Here is an 18,894-nt window from a genome sequence, read left to right as displayed (position 1 = left end):
TCAATACAAATCCACAACACTTTACGGATATCAAATCGAATATCAGATGAGAAAAATAACATAACAGCAAGTTACCTCTTGAATTTAAATAACGATTTTAAAGATTTAAAATCACGGTTTGATATCCGATTTTTCTGACAGGGTTCCCGAATCCCAAAACCACTGATTTTTTTACAGTAGTTCATTTACACATCCATGCATCACATATAAAAAAAAACAAATTAACAGTGAGTATTTCAATCCGAAATAACATGCTCTTTACTGTTCTAAACTAAAAACACACAGAAATTTGATAAAACCTAATAAATCATGCTTTAACTAATGAAAATAATAATAAAAAATACCAAACAGCAAAACGAAATTAATTTCTATGCTAAAACACATATAATAAATGTAAATAAGTAAAAAAATAAATAAAAACAGGGAATCCATGGCTGGAATTTGATTTTACCTTTAAAATCATGGATTTAACCCATTAAAAGGGTAAATCACATGTTTTATTGGTTAATAACATGAAAATCGATGCAATAATCGATTCTACCAGATTATAATCTCTGTAAAAACAGTGAAACCATGTTAGATCATCTTCTTGGATCGTTATTGAGGTTCATGAGGTTGAATCCATGGTTTAATCCATGAAGGTGATGATGCCAATGGCTAAATTCATGTTTAAACTAATAAAAGCATTAAATAAAACCAAAAAATTAAAAAAGTTTCTTACCTTGAGGTTGCAGCAATAGAGGAAGGGCTGGAGAGGAGAGAGAAGCTCCAAGAATTGCTAAAGAGGTAGCTAGAAAAATCGACCCCCTATGGGTCTCTATTTATAGAAATTGTTTAGGTTTTGAAAATTGACAATTTTGAAATTTTTGGACTCTCTAAGGGGGGGGGGGATTTTTGGGTGGAGTTACCTAACTACCCCTAGCATAAATTATCCTAATTAACCCCTAGCTTAACCTAAGAATCCCTCAAATGTGGCGCCACTTGGCGTTTTTCCACATTTGGGTTTCTAAAGTTTTAAAAACCTCTAAAAACACTAGTTTAAAAACCAAACTTTTAAAAATGAGTTTTCAAAATAGATTTTGACTCTTCTAAACTTCTAAAACTAACCAAAACACTGACTAAGCCTAGACTAACCCTGACTTTCTCAAATGTGGTGCCACCCTGAGTGGGCCCTACTTGAGTTTTTCAAAAAATGATTTTAAAACTTGAAATTGAGAGAATTTTCAAAAGACTTTCAAAAGTAAACTTGAAATTAAAAGTTTTGAAATGGCATAGAGTTCCAACTTGGTTAGAACTCCTCTGGATGTGGCACCAACTGAGTGGGCCCACACCAGGTTTTGAGAAATTTGAAATAAACACTGAAAATAACTTTGAAAAGAGGTTAAAATCAATAATTAAAATTCAAAATCTTTGAAAATAGAGTCTCAGGCGAACTGGAACTCCGGGTTAGAGTCCTGGATTTTTAGGACTCTGAGATTTTGGGTTTTAAAATCCAAAATGAAGGAATTTCTGAAAAGATTTTATAAAAAATGATGAAACGAGTCAAAAAATACAATCAGGGTTAGACTCCTAACTCGATCAAAACTTTGAAATAGAGTCCTGGATTAACTGGACTCTACAAAATGACCTAATTTTTGAAAATAAATGAAAAATGGAAGTAACAACAAACTGTAAAACAGACTCCTGACTGGACTAGGACTCTGGGACAGAGTCCTGATCGGACTGAAACTCTAGATTTTTTTGGTATTTTCTGAAAAACAGACGAAAGAACTTGTAAAAACAATATAAACAATAACAAGTATTGAAATAGAACAGAGTTCTGATTCAACTAAAACTCTGAGGACAGAGTCCTGATTGAACTAGGACTCTCAGTTTTTTGAATTTTCTGAGAAAACAAATGAGAGAATTTTGAAAAACAGTTAAAAACAGGATGAAATTGAAGTTTTGGTTCAGCGTCCTGATCTGATTAGGACTCTGAGAAAGAGTCCTGATTCGATCAGAACTCTAAGAATTTTGGTTTTCTGATAAGCAAATGATGAAATTTGGGCAAAGCTTTTGAAAACCAGTGAAAATGAAGTATAAAAATCAATTTTGGATAGAGTCCTGATTCGATCAGGACTCTAGGGGTAGAGTCCTGCTTTGATCAGAACTCTGGGCTAAAACCTCAGAATTTTAAAATTCTTTGATAAAAGTATAACAGTTTTGATATATGGAAAGATTTTTGAAAGATTCTCTCAAAATTGAAATCAGGATCAGAGTCCTGATCCAACTAGGACTCTCTGAACAGAGTCCTGGTTCAACTAAAACTCTAAATTTCTAACTCATTTTGAAAGATTTTGAAAGATTTGATTGAAAATGGATAAAATAGTTGTAAAAGATTAGAGTCCCAATCCAATTGAAACTCTAAAGAAGAGTCCTGATCCGACTGGACTCTTGAAGAAGAGTCCTGATCCAACTAAGACTCTAAAATTTTGGCCAAAACAAAAGATTTTAAAAGGTTTTCTTCGAAAACAGGTAAAAAGGTAGTGAAAAGTAGAGTTCTGATCCGACTGGACTCTGAAAAAAGAGTCCTGATCCAACTAAGACTCTAAAATTTTTGGAGTTTTTTTACAAGTAAAGGAATCCAGAAGTGGCACCACCTAAATGGGTCTCATCTGAGAATTGAAATCGATTGAAAATTGAGTTTAAAAACAAATCCAGATTATTATTTTTTTTTTTGAGAAAACATTTCAAAATATAAGGTCCTGGGGGTTGGCAAATGACAAAATGCTAATTAAAAACCCAGGTTTTAAAAATTGATTTTGAAAGAAAAGTTTTAAAACCTGAATCTGGATTAAATATTTTAAAAACAGGAGTGGTGGATCTCGAAAATGAGATGTAATGACATGCAATGCAATGAAATAGTATGTCGAATGCATGTAATGATATGCAATGACACATGAAATATATAAACACTGGATGAGGGTGAAAATTTGGGGTGTTTAGAGATGCCCCTCTTTGCTACTAAGCCGGTTGTAAGCCAAGCTTAGTGGCAAAGAAAACACACCAAATTTAGACTATATATATATAAAAAAAATGCCCCAGTTAGGAGAATCTGACCTGGTATGAAGGAATCAGCTCTGACGATGATCATGATAGGTATGGGATGGAGAATAAAGAAGAAAGAATCACCTCATCAAAATGAGGCTCAGGCTTAGCCCTTAACCTGGATGGGACGGGAAATGAAATACCTTATGGAAAAATGAGGTTCAGGTTTAACCCTTAACCTGAAAGGGGACGATACCTCGTGGAAAAACGAGGCTCAGGCTTAACCCTTAAGGGGACGATACCTTGTGGAAAAATGAGGCTCAAGCTTAACCCTTAACCTGAAAGGGGACGATACCTCGTGAAAAAACGAGGCTCAGGCTTAACCCTTAACCTGAAAGGGGACGATACCTCGTGGAAAAACGAGGCCCAGGCTTAACCCTTAACATGAAAGGGGACGATACCTCGTGGAAAAATGAGGTTCAAGCTTAACCCTTAACCTGAAAGGGGACGATACCTCATGGAAAAACGAGGCTCAGGCTTAACCCTTAACCTGAAAGGGGACGATACCTCGTGGAAAAACGAGGCTCAGGCTTAACCCTTAACCTGAAAGGGGACGATACCTCATGGAAAAATGAGACTCAGGCTTAACCCTTAACCTGAAAGGGGACGATACCTCGTGGAAAAATGAGGTTCAGGCTTAACCCTTAACCTGAAGGGGGACAATACCTCGTGGAAAAATGAGGCTCAGGATTAACCCTTAACCTGAAAGGGGACGATACCTCATGGAAAAACGAGGCTTAGACTTAACCCTTAACCTGAAAGGGGATGATACCTCTTGGAAAAATGAGGTTCAGGCTTAACCCTTAACCTGAAAGGGGACGATACCTCGTGGAAAAACGAGGCTCAGGCTTAACCCTTAACCTAAAAGGGGATGATACCTCGTGGAAAAACAAGGCCCAGGCTTAACCCTTAACCTGAAAGGGGACAATACCTCATGAAAAATGAGGCTCAAGCTTAACCCTTAACCTGAAAGGGGACGATAGCTCATGGAAAAACGAGGCTCAGGCTTAACCCTTAACCTGAAAGGGGACGATAAACAAAATCCTCAAATGAAGAAACCATGATGGGACCTTCGAATTTTGCACAATAAATCCGAGAGGGGTTTGCAAAAGGAAGAAAGGGGGTTCCCTAAAGCTTGAAAAGGGATTGATCTTGGACGTCTCATCGCTGAGACTGAATGGCTTTTAAAACATATGACCTTTTGCAGAAAATTCAGGTTTAACCCTTAACCTGAACGGGAACTGTCTATGGTGGGACAGTGGGGAGCACAGGGAAGTGTGTGAATCTGATAGCCCAGGCACTCAGATTAAAACAAGAAGGGAAGGATCTTGGACAACTCCCATCATCCGATCCTAAAAGGGATAATAACAACGCCTGGATACATCAAAAAAGACATCAAGTTCTCACTTCATGTCAGGATAACTTGAAAAGATTGCCAATAAGATAAAGATTGTAGTTAATTCAAGAATGATAAGCACATATATATATGAAAAATATTTCCTCTTGTCTACCTGAAGTATTACCTCTGACTGGACTTAACTCCGTAGAATTAAGATTCGAATTCGAATATCATTGCCATTGACTTTCTTTCAAGGAAGCTATCAATTTCCTTGATATGGACGAAAAAGAATGTATTCTTGATATTGCGAGAGCTATTAGTGAAAGAATATTGATAAAAGAATTTCACAAAATTAAAGGAGATTCTTGATAGATTCAGCAGTCTGATATCCTGGGATTCTTTTCTCATGATGATCTTTCTGCACTCTCTTTTTAACAGAATTGGAGCTCTCTTGGATTTTTCGGGAATTACATCATCCTTCAGTTTGGAGATGTCCTGACTTTTCTCTCTTTTTTTTTTTGGAAGGGTACGTCACAAACTCCTTCATCTGAGAGATGTTCCGATCCTTCTTTTCTCTCAGAGATTATATTGACGGTTATTGGCTCTTTGGTTGAAAATCTCTTGGTGATAGCAGAAATTAAATACCTTTTAGGGATTGTCGGGAGGTTCATCGCATATGCCTTCATCTCGACAATGCTTTGGACTTTCCCTGGAAGGATCCGTCACAAACTCCGTCATCTTGGAGATGATCCAAATCTTCTTTGGCCCCGGGAGTCTACTCGCTTAATTCACCTTCATTTTGACGACAATTGAGAGATCTCTTTTGCAGATATTTAATTGCAGCTTAGGTGATTGAGGAGATATGGAGATTGAGTGGATTTTTCTGTATCACCCAGGATATTTCGACTGTTTTAATTTCTCAAGAATAATCTTTAAAAGTGTGCCATTGACTGCGATCAATATTGACCACTCATGGCTTTGCAACAACATTGAATTTTCTTTACCGGCCATATCGCAGATTTATTCTTCATCCTTTTGGTTGGCCAATAGAAAGATTTTGAATTTTGAATTCTTTTTCGCAAAAGCTTTGTCCTTTCGAAAGTAATACTGAAGGTATTTTGAGGTACAATTTTATGCGATAAATATTTTGAAATCAACAACTATTTTTCATGGCAAATTGGCAAAATATTCCTGAAATCCTTGGTGAAAGAAATCACTTGAGATCTAAATGACACATCCGTGACTAGATTCTCCTCTCCTTTCCCCAAAGGAGAGACTCAGGCTTGACCCTTACCTGAACGGGTAATAAAAAAAATACTCCACTCTTCCCTAAAGAGGAGGTGTTTGCAAAATGAACTTTCGAAGAGAAATAAAGTTTTTGTCAAAACTCCCTATTTCTAGGCTTCTCTTATGGAAAGGAGGCCGCTAACAAAGGTTGAAAGGATATCATAGAGGAACGAGTCCATCACACTCTCCCTGGAAAAAGGGTCCTCGACGACGGGGGTGGCCTAACAAAAGACATTTAGGGTTACAAGGAGGACGAGCTTCCGTCGAAACTCTCCCTGGAAAAAGGGTTCCTTGTACGACAATAAAGATTGTTTTGCAAACTGTTCATGAAACATGAGTCCCTTCAAACTCTCCCTAGAAAAAGGGGTTCAATGAACGAATAATAAGAACATGCGAAAAGAACGAGCTCCCTCGAACTCTCCCTGGAAAAAGGGTCCCTCGCAAGAGAAAATGATTGATGATTGATTCTAAATTAACTGGCAGCCGGATTTGACATAAAAGTCGAATCCTGAAAGACTATGATTGCAGGATACGACTCAAAGGTCGGACAAATATGATTGACATTGATAAGATTTGATAACCCAAAGGTTTGCTTGGTAAAATGGATGACCAGAGGTCTGACAAAATGGGTGACCCGAAGATCAGATCAAAAGAATAGAGTGACCCAAAGGTCTGATAAAGATTGTTTGATTCACAGATCTGAGGATTGAGTCTGAACCTCAATGTGAGATTTATGTTGTGACCAGTATGAAGACCTAACTTTGACAAAGTACCAGTACGAGCACTGGATTTTAAAAGATTACCAGTACGAGCGCTGGATTTTAAAAGAATACCAGTACGAGCACTGGATTTCCAAAGATTACCAGTACAGGCACTGAATTTTGAAAAGGCTACCAGTACGAGCACTTGATTTCAAAAGGTTACCAATACGAGCACTGGATTTCAAAAGGTTACCAGTACGGGCACTGAATTTCCAAAGGTTACCAGTACGAGCACTAGATTTCCAAAGATTACCAGTACAGGCACTGGATTTTTAAAAGGCTACCAGTACGAGCACTGGATTTCAAAAGGTTACCAGTACGAGCATGGGATTTCAAAATTTTGCCAGTACGAGCACTAGGTTTTGAAAATTTGTTGGTTGATCGTAGTAGGGAAATTTTTTATCTTCACCTTTCCAATGACCTAGACAAACACCACGGGTCCCAGGATTTATTCCTTATCCTGAATGTGAATTTGATGCAGATGCAAAATGTATGCATGCAGATGAATGCGAATAGGCCAATGATAAAAGATTTTATTTGATCGTGCCTGCACACAGGGTATTTGAATGGAAGACGAGTTTATAACAAAAATGCCCCAGTGTATTCTGGGAAGAAAAAGAGTATTCTGATAAGGACATAATCGGTCATTTATTGGAGAAAATTTATTGAAGAATACAGAGGATAGAATGGAATTTTTCTAAGTATAGAATTTTTTCAATTGTCGGGCATTGATAGGATCGAGTAATTCTACTCCGTCTGCATTAATCAGACGATATGAATTACGTGGTAGTGCGTCTTTCACCACGTAAGGTCCTTCCCAATTTGGTGACCATTTGCCATGTGGACGATGCTTGAGATGAGCCGTTGATCTAAGGACCAGGTCATTAACTTGGAATCTTCTTTCGATGACTGACTTGGCGTATTGCCTTGCTATCCTCTGACGATAAGACTGGGCATGCTCTGCTGCTTTAAGTCTTTTCTCATCGAGTAGGTCTAACTGTACCAATCTTTGTTGCTGATACTGATCAAGTGGTAGCTCTAGAAGATATGCAAATTTAAGAGCGGGTTTTTGAACATGAAGGGGTAGCACCACCTCTGTCCCATAAACAAGTTCTGAAGGAGTTGCATTGGTCGGGGTTCGAATGGTGGTTCAATATGCCCAGAGTGCATCATGGATTTTCTCGTGCCAATCACGGCCCGTCTCAACGGTTCTTTCCAAGATGCGGATCAAACTTTTATTTGTCGCTTCTGCTTGGCCGTTCCCTTGGGAATAATAAGGAGCTGAAAAATGATAATGAATTCTGAATTTTGAACAAAAGATCTTCATTCTCTCATTCTTGAAATGAGTACCATTATCTGACACAATGTCGTGCGGTATACCGAAACGACAAAGAATATTCTTATGAATGAATGAGACCACATGTCGACCTTCTACCGTACGCAGAGTGACAGCTTCAACCCATTTGGTGAAGTACTCTGTTGCGGCAAGAAAATATTTATGACCATTGGAAGCGGAAGGAGTGATGGGTCCCACGACGTCGAAGGCCCACATAGAGAATGGCCATGGAGACACGACTGATTGCAAGTACGTAGCTGGCGCATGAATGGAAGGTGCGTGCACCTAACACAGAACACACTTCTTTACAAAGCGATAATAATCTTGCTGCATGGTTTTCCAATAATATTCTGCTTGAATGATTTGCATAACAAGGGTTTGGTAGCCAACATGACCACCGCAAATGCCTTCATGCGCTTCTCGCACGACTTCTTTGGCTTTTTCTTCATCTAAGCACCTAGAATATTCAGAACTTAACCCACGATGATAAAGAACATTGGCGAGAATAAAATAACGGGCCAACATATGCTGAATCATTTTTTGCTCCTTTTTTGATAATTCCGGTGGAAGCTCACCAGTTTCAATGAAATCTTTAATATCTTGGTACCGAGGTTTCCTTTTCTGTTACGCCTGGTTAACTTGCATTACTGGAATGAAAGCAGGTTGATCAAGTCTGCCAATTTCAAAAGAACGATAGAATTCTCCGCTTCTGAAAGACATAATGGAGCCTAGGCTGGCCAAACCGTCGGCTATTTGATTAAACTCTCTTTTGATATGGAAAAGCTGAAATTCATCAAAATTGTTGACGAGGGCTAGAACAATCTTTTGATAAGGAAGCAACTTCTGGTCTTTTACCTACCATTCAGCTTTGACTTGGCTGACGACGAGCAATGAATCACCGTAAGCGTGTACTCTCTTGACATTAAAGTCTTGCAGAATTCTCATACCTTGTATTAAAGCTTCATACTCAGCCATATTATGGGTACATTGAAAATCTAGTTTTAGAGAAAAGGGGATCATCTCTTTCTCTGGTGTGATCAGTAAGATGCTGATTCCTATGCCGGCCATATTCTTGGAACCATCGAAGAATAAGTTCCAAACTGGAGACTGTTGAACATTGTAGATCCGCTCATCGGGGAAATCATCCTCAGCTTTAACATCTTCTGCCAGAGGAAAATCTGTCAATTGGTCTGCAATTGCTTGGCCTTTGATAGATTGTTGAGAAACATATTTCAAGTCATACTGCATCAAAAGGACTTGCCACTTGGCAATCCGTTCACTGAGAAATGGTTGTTCGAGAATGTACTTGAGAGGATTAAGTTTTGAAAGAATCTTGACCTCTGATGCTAACAAGTAATGCTTTAACTTTTGACACATCCAAACCAGTGCTAGACATGTCTTATCTATCTGGGAGTACTTCTTTTCGTAATCAATAAAAGTCTTGCTTACATAGTAGATGGCATGCTCAATCAGACTGCCTTCCTCGTACTGTGCCAAGAATTCACCACAAGCGGCTTGGTTAACTGAAACGTACAACAAAAGAGGCTTTCCCAATTTCGGTGGCTTCAGAACAGGTGGGTTAAGAAGGTACTTCTTGATACGATCAAACGATTGTTGACATTCCGGTCCCCACTCAAACTTCACTCCTTTTTTAAGCAAATGATTAAAAGGCTCACATCTCATGGCAAGATTGGATATGAATCTCCGAATTGATTGCATATGTCCCTGAAGACTACGCAATTCTTTGAGAGTAGTCGGGGGTGACATGTCAATGATGGCTTTTGCTTTGGCGGGATCCATTTCTATTCCCTTTTTGCTGACCAAGAAGCCTAATAACTTGCCTGATCCAACTCCGAAGACACACTTCTGAGGGTTGAGTCTTAGCTTATAAAGAATAAGTTGCTTGAAGACCTGACTTAAAGCATCGATATGATCTTATTCTTTCTTGGATTTGACTAGGATGTCATCCACGTATGCATCCATGGTCTTGTGCATCTGGTCATGGAATATGGCAGCCATTGCGTGTTGATAGGTTTCTCCGGCATTCTTGAGCCCAAACGGCATGACTGTATAACAGAAAGTGCCCCATGGTGTAGTGAAGGATGTTTTGGATTGGTCACGGTCGACCAATTTGATTTGATTATATCTGAAGTATCCATCCATAAAAGAGAACATGGCGTGATCAGCCGTGCTATCGACCAAGAGATCAATATTTGGGAGTGGATAGTCATCCTTAGGAGTAGCCTTATTGAGATCATGGAAGTCGATACAGATTCAAACTTTACCATTCTTTTTGGGAACTGCTACGATATTTGCCAACCAATCTGGATAATCTATTCCTGGAATGAATTCTGCTTTAAGCAGATCCTCAAGTCCTTCCTTGATCTGCTGCTCGATTCGAGGATCCATCTTTCTTAATTTCTGCTTAACTGGTTTTGCATCAGGCTTCAAGACGAGGCGATGTTCCACCAATTTAGGATCTAACCTTGGCATATCCTCATAAGTCCACGCGAACACTTCTTGATATTGCTTGAGAAAATGGATGAGCTTTTCCTTCTCATATGTGCCTAGACAAGAGCCGATCTTGAGAATTTTAGGATTATCCTCTGAACCAATATTGATGTCTTCAATTGGATCCTGAACTAGGGTCGATGGCTCATCCTGTTTCTGAATCGTCGCAAATTCTGGCAATTCTGGAAGCCCTGAATCAAATTCTGCCATTTCTTTTAGCTGCTTTGTGACCTTACTGTCCTCCGCTCTTGCCCTGACCCGATAAATCTTTGCAGGTTTCGATGTGATTGACGAACTGATGAATAATCTCCTTATTGATTGGAAAGACATTCTAAATTTTTTAAAAGGAGTAGCTTTCAGAAAAAGTTCATTATGGTATAAGTTGCATGAAATGATTTTTGAAGACAAATTGCAAAGGAGTAAGAAAAAGATGGCATCAGATAGACGAGAAAATTGATAGCTTTATTGAGGATTTGAAATGATGACATTTGACATAAACTGAAATGGGACCTTGTCCCTATAAACTGCAGAAATTAACTGAATGAAAAAGGAGAATGACAAATGGTGGAAGCTTTCAATGAATCCCCTTAATGAAGACAGTATTTTTGTGAGATCCTTTGCCCATGAACCCCAATCCTGCTCTGCGCGGATGATGATCCGGGACCACTGGCTCTAGTCGGCCATCTTCATTTTTGCCCAAACCTTTGAAAGGCTGATAACCATGCTTTAGTAACAGGTCAAACCCTTTCTTGTCTCTTACAAACTGCGGGAACAGAGGATGGTCCTTGAAAGTGCTGTAATTGAGACGACCCCCGATTTTGAAAAAATGTGGCCCTTGCCATTGGACCATTGGTGTAGTATGCTTCGCTTCTGGTGTTGCCTCTAACTTTAACATTTCCAGACCTTCGCTAAGAACAACTTATTCACTCTCCCTGATGCTAGGAATATCAGTAGTATAGGTCGGTCGAGGAATCATAGGCTGAGGCAGCCTCTCTTCTGGATCTTCCCCCAGGACAGTAGTGATTATGCCACCTTTAGACCACTTAATACACTGGTGCAGGGTGGATGGCACCGCATTGGCATTGTGAATCCAGGTTCTTCCCAATAGAAGATTATACGTTGGCGGCACATTGACAACATGGAAAAGCACCGTGTGAACAGTGTAGTTGATGAATATTTCCAAAAAGATTTTGCCCTTTGTTGTTTGTCCGTGATTATCAAATCCATAAATGGTGATTGGATCCGGCGTGTATTCTTCTTTTTTTATGCCCAGAGCCTTGGCAGTCATTTTGGGGCAAATGTTAAGGCTACTGCCTCCATCTACGAGTACATGGGGTACAGTCATTCCCCGGGTTCGCATTATAATATACAAAGCATTGTTATGAAACGCGTGAGGCTTGGGCAGATCCTCATCTGAGAAGGTTATGGGAGCATTGGTCATGGCCTGATTAACGATCTGAGCCATGTCTTCAGGTGTGGTGCTTGGCTTGACCTTGATTTTCCGCAATAAATCGTCCAGGACTTGCTGATGCTTGAGAGAGGCACGCGCCAACTCAAGAATAGGGATATTAGAGAGAGCAATGATTGGTCTTTGCACTGTATCGACCTATTTTTTTGATGCTTTCTCTTTTTCTGAAGCAGGTTTGATAAAGCCCTTGGGAAACCATGACATTCTTTTGGTTACTTCTAGAGACACCCCAGTAAGCTCTTTTGAAACTTTCAGCTTACTGAGAGCTGAAACGAGGTCCATCTTCTGAGAATTGGACTGAACCTTATGCAACACTAACACCTGATGTTGTACATCGATATCGCTGCTAGGACATGGTTGGATATGATCTTGTGGCTGAAAAGGATGATCATATATCACTGCAGTTGAATGCTGGAAGAACGACTGATTTAGTATTTCCATTTTCTCATCTTCGGCCCCTTTCACCAACAGGTTTTTATCAATATAACCTTGTATAATATTTTTTAGAACGAAACAGTTCTCAGTATCATGTCCCACTGTTCGGTGGAACTTGTAAAATCGGTCTTTCATTTTACCCATAACTGTTGGTGGATCGGCTACCCTTGGGAGCTTAATCATGTCACTGCTGAGCATATATTCTAGGACTGTTTCAAGAGACTGATCTAGAGGAGTAAATTTGCGATTATAACTCCACCCTTCACGCTTTGGCTTTTCTTGAGATTTCGACCATTGATCAAGAATCTGTTGTGGTTGTCTGTCATACTGAGGGATCGATTTGCCTTTCTGATCACTTTTGTTGGGATTCGACCCTCAAGAACCATAATTGTGATCTTTCTCATTTCCTTTATTTTGGTTCTCGCTGTTATTGGCAGAGTATATGAAGTGGGTTTTCTTCTTTGATTCTTGCTGACCGTTGTTCTTACTGAACATGAAGCTCTCATAAGAGCCATTTTCTATACTCAACTTGAGCCATTCGGTTCGTTCTGTCAGTTCTATGAAGGTTTTTGATGGAGAGGTGGAAATTAATCCCCTTAGGGGTTGCGAGAAGTTACTCAGGATTAAGGACAGTGCGTGTCCTTCTGATATTGGATCACGCATCTTGTTACAAGCAGATCTCCATCTATTAATAAAATCCCTGGCTTTTTCATTTTCTTTCTGCTTCAGACTGCGGAGATGGCTGAGAGTCGGGAGGGCTTCGGCGTTGAATAAAAAGTGCTCAATAAACAAATTGACCACTTTATCAAACTCTTTCAGCTATATGGGATTAATATGCTCTTAATACCATTTTGCTGCAACACCCTCCAGACTGCGAGGGAAACAAAGAAATAAGGCTCGGTTATTCCTTCTGAACTTGGAACATTCTACAAAGAAAAGGGTGAGGTGTGCCTTTGGGTCACCCGAACCATCGAATTTGATAAATTTCTTGAAGAGATTGTCAAGATCATCATCCCCATCCAGTCCGTCATAAAAGTCTTTGCTCGTAAAGACCCTTTTACCCTTGTCACGGGCCTACAGATCCTTGACTATTTTCATCACATCTCGGAGTTGTGGCTGAGTAGGGTCATTAACTGACTGACTCCCAAATTTATAAGATGACTCCTGCTTTTGAGTAGACCCTCTAAATGCCTGGTGAGTTTCATATTCGTCATCAGTATCTTCTGCTGATTCATCAGATGTTTTTTCGCGACGATTCTGCTTTCTGGTGATCTTCACACTCTTCTTCGTTGTTCGGCTTTTAACCTTTTTCTTATTATGGGCTTTTCTTGAACCGGCCCCTGTTTCCTCAAACAATACTTTACTCAACATTCTTCGGAACAACAAATACATCTGTGGGTCGATGTCATCATTAGCTTGCTGACTTCTGTTTCCAGCAGATTGTGAAGAGGCCATTTCTTGTACTGAAGCTGACAGAGAACTGATAAGCTGGACTGGTGCGGTCTTCTTTCTGGACCTTGTCTGAACCATGTAAGGATGCAGGTGCTCTCTTGAATGTCACTAACGCTCTCTGCAGGGCAGAATTGATGGTTAGGCTTTTGAAAGAAATTGTGATTGGGGAAAACATTTATTGGGAATTTTGGTAGACAATTGAAAGAGCATCCCATTACTAGGGATTGAGTCGTCGCTGGGATTACGACAATTGCGTTGCCATTCCTTTGCAAAAATAAACAACTGAAAAATATGCCTTGTTACCTAGGCGAGGTCGTCAAACCAAGATAGGATGAAATTTAAAGAAATTTTATTGAAGAAAGGAAAAACATGATTTTATTAATAATAAACTTGACAAAGGGGAGGGGGTCGAACAATTTTCCACCACTCTTGATAATCAGAGGACACTCTAGAACCAGGAAAAATAGTGAGAGTAACAAAAGAATCCCAGCCATGTCTGGCAAAATGGTATGCTCCGGACCACTGATCTGATCTGAGATCGAACTCTGGCAAGATCTTTGATAGTGGGCGAATTTCTATGCGCTTCTGTCTCTGAGAGAACTGCCTGACACACCGCTCTGGATGGTAGTATGCGTAGAAGAATGGGCCAAGTAACCTGAATCACTTGCCATATGCATAAGTATATCTGGTAGGTGATTCCTGACGATCAAAGTAGTCCCATACGACTTCTTTCTTCTGAAGGTTATCGATCAAGAATCGGTATCGAGCAACTGGAAGAAGCTTTTCACCATTGTATCTGAATGAGCTGGCTTGGGCTGGCACATGCTGGAGGAACCAAGATTGCAATGCATAGGTGCACCCTTCGACTAGAATTGATCCTCTGAGTGTGAAACAGGTTAACCCTCGGTACAGAAAAGCGAGTGTGGCCATGGCTATAGAGAGGTCTGTCGACTTCCCCACCTTCGCAGAAGTTGAACTATCCTGATATCCATGTAATTCCGTCCATCTGGAAAGAGAGCTAATCCCACAGTACATAAGACCATCGCATGTTGGATTCTCTCTCGAGTTGTTCGAGATAAGGAACTGACTTCCACAAATGCCCCATACTGTTTGTAGATTTCGAGCAGGTCCACATATTCGCTTCCATTCTCCTCTATCAATGGCCAAGACTTGCGTCCTGTCATGCGAGCTAAAGCGTCTCGGGGATCCAGACCCTTGACATTAATCAAAAACTGCTTCTCCAATGGATCTCCAGGCTGACCAACAGGTTCAGGTAATCCCATAATCTCTGAGAATTCATCCATCAACAAGGGCATTTCTCCCCATGGGAACCAGAAGGTACTAGTGCTTGGATTCCACCGCTCTGCCAGTGCGTGGATCAAATTGACGTTAACTGTCTGCTTTCTCACTGCGGATGCCAGTTCCAATCCACAATTGTTCAAATGGTCCGGAAACATACGAGAGAAGTTTTTTAGCCATGAATAATACCACCGGGGAAAGAGGGATCCGGTGCTGAGAACTCGATGTTCAAGAAGACCTTGTCTCACCTCATAGGAGATGTGACCCTCAAGAAAGACTGAATCAAGTTGACTGGATGCCATCAGAGTAGACTGAAAAACATGGAAATTTAGAATAAGACTTGGGAAAATACAAGGATTTTTAAAAAAATGTAGGCAGGATAAAAATAAAGCAGAAAATTCGAGATCTAGAAGAACGAAAGGATGGAAATCACCTGGAGTTTAGAAGAAAATAAAGAAAATTTGGAAAAATCGTTCAGGGTTTGAATAAAATAGGAAATTTCAGACAGTATATGGAAACAGATGGAAAAATTTAGAGATTTATGAAAATCGTCCAGTATTTTGGAAATCTTGTGAAAAATGGAATAAAAGAAGCTAACATTCAATCACATCCTGTACAATCAAGTATGCACATACAACATTCCCTAAGAGCTGACACTAGATGCACAAGTTTTGAAATAGCTGTAGGACCTTAATCCTAACTCTAAGGTTCAGATCATCTGTGTCCAATCATGCTATGCCTATATACTCGAGCCAAGACTCGACGTACGTGGCATAAAATCAATTTCTTCGGTTCTAGGTTCAAGTTTTCCATCATCGTTGAGCGCCTGCCAATATACGTTGGACTATGGTCCTTGGTACGTGGCAGGGGGTTTTCACCCAAATAGGTGGCCCAGTTGTGAGGCTCTGTCCCAAACTATGGTTCTGGAAGAGAGCCCAGCAACATGAAGACCGGGTAGATATAGGTGGGGTGGTTTTTTAAAACATGAGCACATGCAAGGAAATCAGAAGGCTCTAAAACCTAAAGAGATAGAATTTTGAAATATTTGAAGAAGCAAACATTGTTTTCAATCAAACCTAGATTGAGGAAGGTTGTATTAGACCTAAGTCTATGTGAGCATGAAAATTTCCTCCTCAATATGGTCCTACCAAACCATGCCTAGTCTACATGAAATCCATGTCAGCTGGGTTCAAGTCTAGTCTCCTAGGTTCACATGATATCATGAAATAAAAGCTGACATTCCATGGAACACGATTTTGACAATTTGAACTAAGTTAAGCACATAATTGATCAGGCGAAGACAAGTCCCATCACGGTCGCCAAACCTGTTATCATCGCAAATTTTTTACTTTTGCGAGTCAAACTGACCTTTGAAAAAGATTTTAAAAATAACTCGCCTCCGTTTTAAAATGCGAGATAATTCTGAAGAATGGGACTCGCCTGTCAGTACGAGGTTCAACCGTTCCTGGCACCTTAACCAGGAGTAATTAAACCAAGGATCAATTGTATGTTTAACTTTGCTCAACTTGTCTAAATTATGTTCTATTTCCTAAATGCACAAAGAATCACGCATGTGCTATGAATTTTCTGAAAATGCATATTTGAAAACATGATGTTTGTTTTGAATATTTGAAATACTTGAAAAATTCTTGGAAAAGGTAACACTTGGAAAATCATGAGCTTAGTGAGAGAATATTTCTGAGGAAAGTGAAAATCGATTTTTGAAGAAATCTTGAAGTATTTTGTGAAAATGGATTTCTGAGGAATATCAAGTAACTTTGAAAAACTTGATTTTTCTAAATTTAAACTTTGAAATTGAAAATATAACTTGGAAAATCGAATTTTGAACTTTGAAAAATACTTGAAATATCCTTTAAAAGCTCAGAGTTTTGAGAAAATCAATTTCTGAAAAAGACTTAAGAAATTTTAAGAAAATTGATTTCTCTGAATTGGAATTGGAATTTGCAAATGAATGAAATGAATGAATATGGATTTGAAAGACTTGATTTTGAGGAATTGAGAAAACCCTTTTGTATTTTTTGAGAAATGCAGTGCATTTTGAAGTTAGCCTAAGAGTGTAGGTTGAATGTGGCTAATACGAAGATTACAAATCTAGGTATCATTCGTATTCTGACTATGGCCATAAATACAAATTTCACCAAGTTTGTCAACTCCATAAGAGCTAGTGCACGTGCCATTCGTGTAGACCATAGTGAATTGGTAAAAATATGCATGAATTGGCATACATAGCAGTTATATATCAAAGTTTAAAACTATATGCAATGCATCCTATTCTATGCAGGAATTGAAATTCTTATTCCAAAATTAATTACAATTTACATCACTAATCAAATTTAAATATAGGAAATAAAGGAAAATAAAGTCTTCAATGTTCCTGCAAAACTAGAAAACTTGTTAGTGAAGATATGTTGGCTTTTCTAGATTTATCCAGTAATATCTAGAAATTACTGGATTTTGCTAGACATAAGTCATTTTCTATATGATTCCCTTATATAAACTTAATAAAATATGAAATAAGATGTAATGAATATGAAATTGGAATTTAAAATTTCGAAATTGGGGTCAAAATGACCAAAATACCTCTGATAGCAAGACTATGGCCTTGAAACCAGGGTTTTTAGAAAGATATTTTGTAAAATGTAACTTTTGAAATGCAAATAATGATAAATTGAACTAAGTAAGATATGACATGATTAAAAGTATGGAAATTAGGGTTTTGGAATTTTGAAATTTAGGTCAAATGACCAAATTACCCCTGATAGCAAGACTATGGCCTTGAAATCAAGGTTTTGTGAAATAGATTTTGGTAAAAACTTGGGATTTATGATTGAAATAAATACAAAATCAAACATAAAACACCCTAATATGATTCTAGACATGAACCGACCCTAAAAACACACACTTAGGCACGAAAATCAAGAAATATCACAAAAATTGTGATTTTGGTAGTGTTTTGGGATCCTACGGGTGCCCTGTTTTGCAATTTGATTAATTCAGGCATCAAATGGATTACAAAATTCATAAAAATTGGTACCTGCAATTTTTATATCCCTAAAATCACATTGAAATCATAAAAAATATTTTTTGACATTATTTTAATCCAAAAATTGCATTAAAACCATAAAATATGCTATTTTTAACTTAGGTCACAAACCAGTTTCAGAGTTAGACCAGAATCAGGGGCCAATCCTCCATGAAAATTTCTAAATTTTTACAGAGGAAAACTAGATATAAAAACAGAGGTTTTCCTTTTTACAGATTGGAAAAAAAATCTCCGGTTAGGAGAAACCTCTCCGGCAATCTGAACTAAAATATAACAAATCTAACAGGGGTTAAAACAGCTACTTCGGATTGAAAATACCGAAATAAATAGCAAACCTAATCAAAAATTTCTAAAATTTTAGCAGTGATCCGTAGATATAAAAATAATGAAACTCATTTTTTAAAGATCATGAATCGGATCTGTGGTTTGAGATCTATGGTCATTACAATTCTGATTAGGGTTTTGGTAAACCCTAACGAGTTTTAAATTTAAAATCAGACTTTATGTCAGAGGAAAAATACTAAACAGAGGCCAAAAATTTCCAAAATTTCACAGTAAATAGATCATCTCAACACAAATCCACAGCATTTTACGGATCTCAAATTGGATATCAAATGAGAAAAATAACATAACAGCAAGTTACCTCTTGAATTTAAATAACGATTTTAAAGATTTAAACTCACGGTTTGATATCCGATTTTTCTGATAGAGTTCCTGAATCTCAAAACCTCTGATTTTTTTAAAGTAGTTCATTTACACACCCATGCATCACATATAAAAAAATCAGAAATTAACAATGAGTATTTCAATCCGAAATAACATACTCTTTACTGTTCTAAACTAAAAACACACAGA

Source organism: Nuphar pumila, chromosome 8 (genome assembly GCF_984573655.1).
Source record: "Nuphar pumila chromosome 8, dmNupPumi1.hap1.1, whole genome shotgun sequence".
In the NCBI taxonomy this organism is placed as follows: Eukaryota; Viridiplantae; Streptophyta; class Magnoliopsida; order Nymphaeales; family Nymphaeaceae; genus Nuphar; species Nuphar pumila.
Note: the sequence above shows the minus strand (reverse complement) of the source record.